The sequence below is a fragment of the Octopus bimaculoides genome, chromosome 3 (genome assembly GCF_046866305.1).
Source record: "Octopus bimaculoides isolate indiv1 chromosome 3, ASM4686630v1, whole genome shotgun sequence".
Taxonomy (NCBI): Eukaryota; Metazoa; Mollusca; class Cephalopoda; order Octopoda; family Octopodidae; genus Octopus; species Octopus bimaculoides.
The window spans coordinates 147,930,333-147,937,832 of record NC_142930.1 but is presented as its reverse complement, the minus strand read 5'-3'; positions in this window follow the sequence as shown (position 1 = coordinate 147,937,832).

Here is a 7,500-nt window from a genome sequence, read left to right as displayed (position 1 = left end):
GTGTATATACATACACACATGTATATATATATATTCTTTTATTCCTTTATTTGTTTCAGTCAGTTGACTGCGGCCTTGCTAGAGCACCGCCTTAAAGGGTTTTAGCCAGACAAATCGACCCCCCGATACTTATTCTCTGTAAGCCTAGTACATTTTGTATCAGTCTTTTACATCGAACAGCTAAGTTACGGAGACATAAACCCACCAACATCGGTTGTCAAACGATGGTAGAAGGGCAAAACACACACACACACACACACACACACACACACACACACACACACACACACACACACATACACACACAAATATATATATATATATATATATACATATATATATATATATATATACATACATATATATATATATATATATATATATACATATATATATATATATATATATATATATATATATATATATATATAGTTTTAGGGTAAAGAACCAAGTTTCAAGAACTCATCGATTGATTTTAATTGAGTTTTTACCTGTAATTTGGGATTTTGTCCCTAATATTATTATCATTATTATATATGTGTGTGTGTGTGTGTGTGTTGTGTGTGTGTGTGTGTGTATGTATGTATATATATATATCACATTATCACAAACCACATATATACAGTTTCTCTCTAGACCCAGATCCCCATTCAGCAGATATAAAATATCTAAAAGAAAGACATAACAAATCTTTGTTAAAGCAGAACTTCCCAAACTTAAGAAACCCATATAAGACATTTCTGATTGATTCCTGGCTTCTTGTCTGTAGCTATGAAGATAATAAGTTCCGTTTTCCTTTCTTTTAACAGATGTATGTCTTCAATGTCTGTATGCGAGAATATAATATTGAATTTGTGTCATTGATGCATCAATATTTGGCACCTTCAGTTCGAGCATATTGGAAAACGTATGCTTGTGCGTGTGAAATGTTTGTGCATATGTATATGTAAGTATGTATCTGTGTGATTGTGTGTTTGTGTGTGTCTATGTGTGTGTATGTTTGTATCTATGTGTATATGTATGTATATGTTTGCATGCATACACAGATACGAACACATACTCAAGCATATATGTGTGGAATAAACAGGACAAATAGAGGTCAATAATTCTAAGAGTATGCATACGAACATAGATAGATAGATAGATAGATAGATAGATAGATAGATAGATAGATAGATAGATAGATAGTGAGTGAGTGTAAGAGAGTGACTCAAGGAATGTGTTCTTAGTGCATGGCATTTACCAAAACACACAAATACACACACACACATTCACTTTCTCTTTCTCCCTCTTTCTTTATAACTGTGAATCACTCTGTATGTGTGTATGTGTGTGTGCGTGTGTGTATGTGTGCCTTCTTATGTCTGCGTGCTTGTGTGTGCTTGTGCGTGCATTTTGTACTTTTGTGTGAGCAGACAGAAAATAGTATTGGATATACAGAATAGAGTTTGTATAAGTTTAGTCTTCTTGAATCGTTAGTCTGAGAGTCACGTTGCTGATCATTTAAGCAATTAAAGAAACGAAGCAGCATGACACTATATAAGCAAAGATATTTATAAATACTTAGAATATGATGAGTCGACGAGATTTGATTGGTTTGTAAATTCAATTCAAAGTACACTAAGAAAGCATTAGACGTTACTATATTCATTTGTCATAAGCAGAATTTGATATCTACGTTTAATGTGGCCAACCACAGGCTCGGAGGGAAAGCTGTAAAGAAAAGAGTTTTGTTCTCTTTATCATTCATTACGTAACAAATTCTTTCTTTTAATTTTAGGAATCAGTTGCTGATATTTTTATTTTCATTTTCTCTCCTACTCAATGTGGTCATCTGTACTGCACGAATTATGCTGCCCTTGTTTGTCTCTAAAGATAGAAGTTTGGCATTTCTTTCATTTAGATGAGTTGGTGTATATCCACTTGCTCAAAGAATAATGGAAATGAAGCTGGAAATTTTTTGCGTACCAGATTTGCAGACTCCTCAACAGGGATCCGTAGATATCGTCTTCCTCCTGCACAGACATACCCGCTATCCCTATACATACGACATAGGTTTATATGTATATTCGCAGGTATGTATATGTGTGTGCACGCGCATCTCTGTGTGTATCTTACAAAATATATGATATAATATATGTTTGCTTTGCTAATAAGTATGGCCATACTGTAAGAATATGAAAATATATACATAAAGGATGCGTTGGGTAAATTGTCACCATTTCATATTTCTAATTTCGCGCATGCGCATTGTTTGTTTTTGAATTTGTTGACTGCATAGTATAGTAGGATCAGTTGGACACCGTCTGTGAGAGAAAAAGCACTATGACGCAATTCACTCTGCCAGAAATTTGTACTACTTGGCATTCGCACAGGAAAATTTCAAGAGTTTTGGTTGTCAATATGACGACAAAATGTCCCCAAAACATGTACCGAGAGTGATAAAAATCAAAGATCCAGTTAACATCATGGTGTTTGGAGTGATCATTACTGATGGCGACGTTATGCTTCCATTCATTTTCCCATACGGCCTCAGATTCAACACGTAGGCCTACATTAAGTGCCTGGAGGAGATAGTGCTGCCTTGGGTCAAGAGGGTGGCTGCTGGAAGACTCTATGTCTAGCAACAGGACTCTGCACCATGCTACACAAGAATGAGGACCCGATCATGGGTGTCAGACAATTTCTGCGACCACACCACCCTTAACATCTGACTACATAACTTCTCAGACTGCAACCTCCTTAATTATTATGTCTGAGGTCCAGTTGAGCGAGAGACCAACAAAGACCCTAGTTGGTCTCTCGCTCAAGACAAGGATTATGGCAGAATTCACCAGCTTAAACAAGGAGACCGTTCAGAAGAACTGTAAGAGATTCCGAAGTCATCTGGAGGCCGTGGTTGAAGCCAATGGCGATTTTATTGAACAAATTCACACTTTAGTATTTCAAGATATTTTTATGTAACATATGTGATAAAATGAGATACGAGTGTTATTTTCATTTTTGCGTAAATTAGGCGGCAATATATTCAACGCACCCTGTATGTGTATCTATATATACATACAGATGTGTGATATACATACATACATACATACATACATAGAAACATACGTACATATATAGATACATACATAATACATATATTTATATATATATATATATATATATACGTATATATATATATATATATATATATATATATATATATATATATATATATATATATATATATATATATATATATATATATGTATGTATGTATATGTATGTATACATATATACATACATATATGTATATGCGTATATATACACACACACAAAGAGAAACATATATGCACGCACAGAAACGCATAGACGTATATGTATGTTCGTACGTACATATGTATGTATGTATGTATGTATGTATATGTATGTATGTATGTTTGTATGTATGCACGAAAGTACATTTTTCAAAACTGCTTTTATTGTTTTCTGTATGCCAATTCCATCATTCCACGGAATACGTTGCAAGATATAAGTCAAAAAGAAAAGCTCGTGAGACATTTATGGAAGTTTTTTTTTTTTTCTTAATTATTTCTAAAAGTACGGATACAGCTGATAAGCAGAGATATGGTACGACTTTAAATCTGAGACTTAAAAATACGTACAACAACTGGCAACATTATAACAGTGAACTCGAAAAGTAACCAAGATTACTGTTGCTGCTCGTAAAAAATTAGAGAAATTGCACAAAGATATATATAAATGTACATATATATATGTTTATACGCACACATATGTATGTATATAAGTATGTATTATGTATGTATATATCAGTGATTTTCTACATGTTCTCCAAGGTATCACGATGTGATTTAGTGTTCAGACGTGTTTGTGTAGATTGGTCCGATATTATAGCTAATGTTTTTATGCATATTCTCATAATCTTGCGTGTGTTCGTGTCCTCTTGCACGCGTGAATATGTACTTTTGTATAATTACATATATGTACATACATATATACATGCATGTATATATATATGTGTGTGTATTCATGTATACATACTTATGCTTCAACGTACATATACCTATAAGTACCTATATATGTGTGTGCGTGCGTGCGTATGTGTTCGCATATGAATACGCACACACATACATTCATATATATATATATATATATATATATATATACCGGAGTAAGCACATGAAATGTGCAACAAGGTGGAAAAAAGTGTACTCAAATACCAGAGGTAGAGTAATATGCTTTATTTAAAAGCAGCAGAAATATAATAAAAAAACGGGGTTTTTTTTTGTTATATTTCTGCTGCTTTTAAATAAAGTATATATATATATATATATATATATATACATATATATACTTATATATATATATATACATATATATACTTATATATATATATATATATACATATATATACTTATATATATATATATACATATATATACTTATATATATATATATATATATATATATATATACTTATATATATATATATACTTATATATATATATATATATATATATATATATATATATATATATATATATATATGTGTGTGTGTGTGTGTGTGTGTGTGTGTGTGTGTGTATAGTCCACAGACATATTCAGTTAGAAATATGCATACATACATAGCATTTTCTGTGTTTTGTGTGTGTATGCGTATTGTAGGTGAGTTTGTTCTTGTGTGATATAGAGTTATGTGGTTATTTTAGAGTGCAATTTATGTTTTGTATCCATATTTGAAATCTGCTTAATCTCCGCTTGCTCTAAACCCCGAAAAGAAGCAAAAACAAAATGTATAAAGAAAATAAGAACAAAACAAAAACAAAAATACGAAGAATGAAAACAAACAAAAATAAAAATCGTTTTAAAAATATAAAAAGATAAGTACGAAAAGGCAGATAATAAATATAAAAGAAGATATCAGGAAATAAAATGAAAACCTAATAAATAGCATATGAAAATAAAGTAAAAACAGAAATCCCATTTCCATGTATGTGTTTTGCACCTTTTCCTGTTAAGCTGTTTCCACTTGGTCGACTCCATGATAAATAGATGTTCAAGAAAATAAGACTTTCCAAACTCAGATTTAAAGGAAATAATTTAAAAACATAAGAAAAAAAAATAGATATGAAATATAAAAAGAAATAATAAAGACAGACATTAATACAAGAAATACTGTACAAATGAAAATATTAAATGATTGAAAGAAAGAATGAAGAAGAAAAGAAAGAAAAACGGGGAAAGGGAAGCAAGGAATGAACTAAATAAATTTCACCAAGGAGTCTGATATTGACTTTGTATTTATTTATTTTTTTGGAATGATTCGTATTTTCCTCTCTTCTTTTTCTTTTTTGCGTTTTTCTTTTTTTTTATTTTTATATTCTCTGTCCCAGAACTTCTGTTATTTGTCTTTCTTCCTCCTCCACATCTTCTGTTTTATCTTATTTTCATTCTTCTACTTTTTCATAATTTGCCTCTTTTGTTGCTCCTCTTCTTTCTACTTCTTCTGTTCCTCCTCCTCCTCTTTCTACCACTACTACAACTTTTTCTTCTTCTTCTTCTTATTATTATTATTATTCGTCTTCTTTTTCTTTTTCTTCTTCTTCTTCTTCTTCTTCTTCTTCTTCTTCTTCTTCTTCTTCTTCTTCTTCTTCTTCTCGTCATCGTACTCCCCCTCTGCTTCTTCACACTCTCCATCTTTTCAGGTTTCTTTTTTTTCCTCTTCTTCTTCTTCTTTTCATTCTTCTCCCGCTCCCTCTCCATCATTTTCTTTTTCTCCTTCTCTCCGATCTCCCCTTCCTTTTTCTTTTTCATCTCTTCTCTGTCTTGTAGCCTCCAACTCTGATACCGTTCCTTATCCACGACCATCTCCTTGTCTGACTTATAAATCTTTTTAATCACATCCGACAAATCTTCTGTCACTATTACCATTATATTTCACCTTCGTTGCTTTCTATTTTCCTTTCTGTCTTTCCTTTCTTACTACTACTACTACTACTACTACTACTACTAATACTACTACTACTATGAGGAAACATGATTTTACGCCCCCATATTTTTCCACTTTCGGATCAACTGGAACCCTCGTCGTTGTTGTCGTCGTCGTCGCCCTCGTCGTAACTTATATATTAAAATGCAATGTGATTACGGGTGGATGTAGAATGGTCAGAGTTCGTATCCTTGCTATGAAAGTTGTATACAAATGTATCAAATTGACAAAATCATTAGAGCATCCGTATAGAATCCCTCGCGTTATTTAATCTGACACACGTATTCAAATATAACTGAAGTTAATTTTATCTTCCATCCTTTAGAAGAAGTTAAAAGATTACCAATCCAGAGCGGTGGTTTAGCAAAACTGGGGGAAGAGGGCTACTTGGGTCGTAAATTTCATCCATAGCGCAAGCTAACACCACGACGTGGAAACTTGGGTACCTTTAGAGGAATACACTCTGTTGCAAGCATTCGGGCTGGTCCCCGGTTTGAGAATATCTTCCACTTTCGCTCCATCCTTTCTACAAAACTCGGAGACCTTGTAAAGGGTTCTGGACACCACCCTTCTTTCTTGAGTAAAAGATAAAAAAGAAAATATAGATTAAACGTTTTTAATAGTTTGATCTCAAAGAAGAGTTTGTGGCCGTTTCCGTCTCAATCTTTCCGAAACCTGTGGATCAACATCAGTAATGTTCTTCTTTAGTAGTCACAAGTCAAAATCATGACTTAGAAGAAAGCTTTAGAGAGTAAATGGTTTAGAGAAATAGGACTGGGCAGGGAGTAGTATATGACCTGAGTGTAGATGGAGGGTAAACAATAGAAGTAGAGATGAGTGATTCGAGAGGGCTTAAATGAAGGTGGCACGAACCCAGCCATCCTCGAACTGCAGAAGCTAATATAGTAGTGATGTAAAAGATAGACAAAAGGACGACAGTGCAGACATAGGCCAGGCTTCAGGAGAAATATACACATTTTAACGTAGAAATGGAAGAAAATCAACTGAAACTATTTTACTTTTAAATTGCTGAGCGCTGATTACGTATATTTTGCCCTCAGTAAAAAATCGAACAGTAATCGCTTAAGACAATATATGATGTTACTGAAATTACAATGGGATAGAGGGTTTCAACTATGTGTTTTGAAAATTGTTTTGATGATCCTTGATATGGCACTAACAGAAAACCTTTGGTACAACTGTAACTGACTTTTACGTCATTACTGTTAAAGAGCGTGTAATATAACTAATTGTATAGACGTTTACTTCTGTGTTTCCTATCATGATGTGATGTCACTTGTCACAAGTTACATATCCAATTCATGCATAATATTCATTATATTCATCCTTCTGTCCAACCCGGTTTTTTTTTTTCCTGAACATCATGGAACTCCAAGTATTTTCAGAGAAATATATGCGTGTTGAAATATAACTTCCAATCTGCAATCAACGGCAACGTGAAACTATTCGTATTAACAAATAGCTAAATATATATAAAAGCCTTGTGA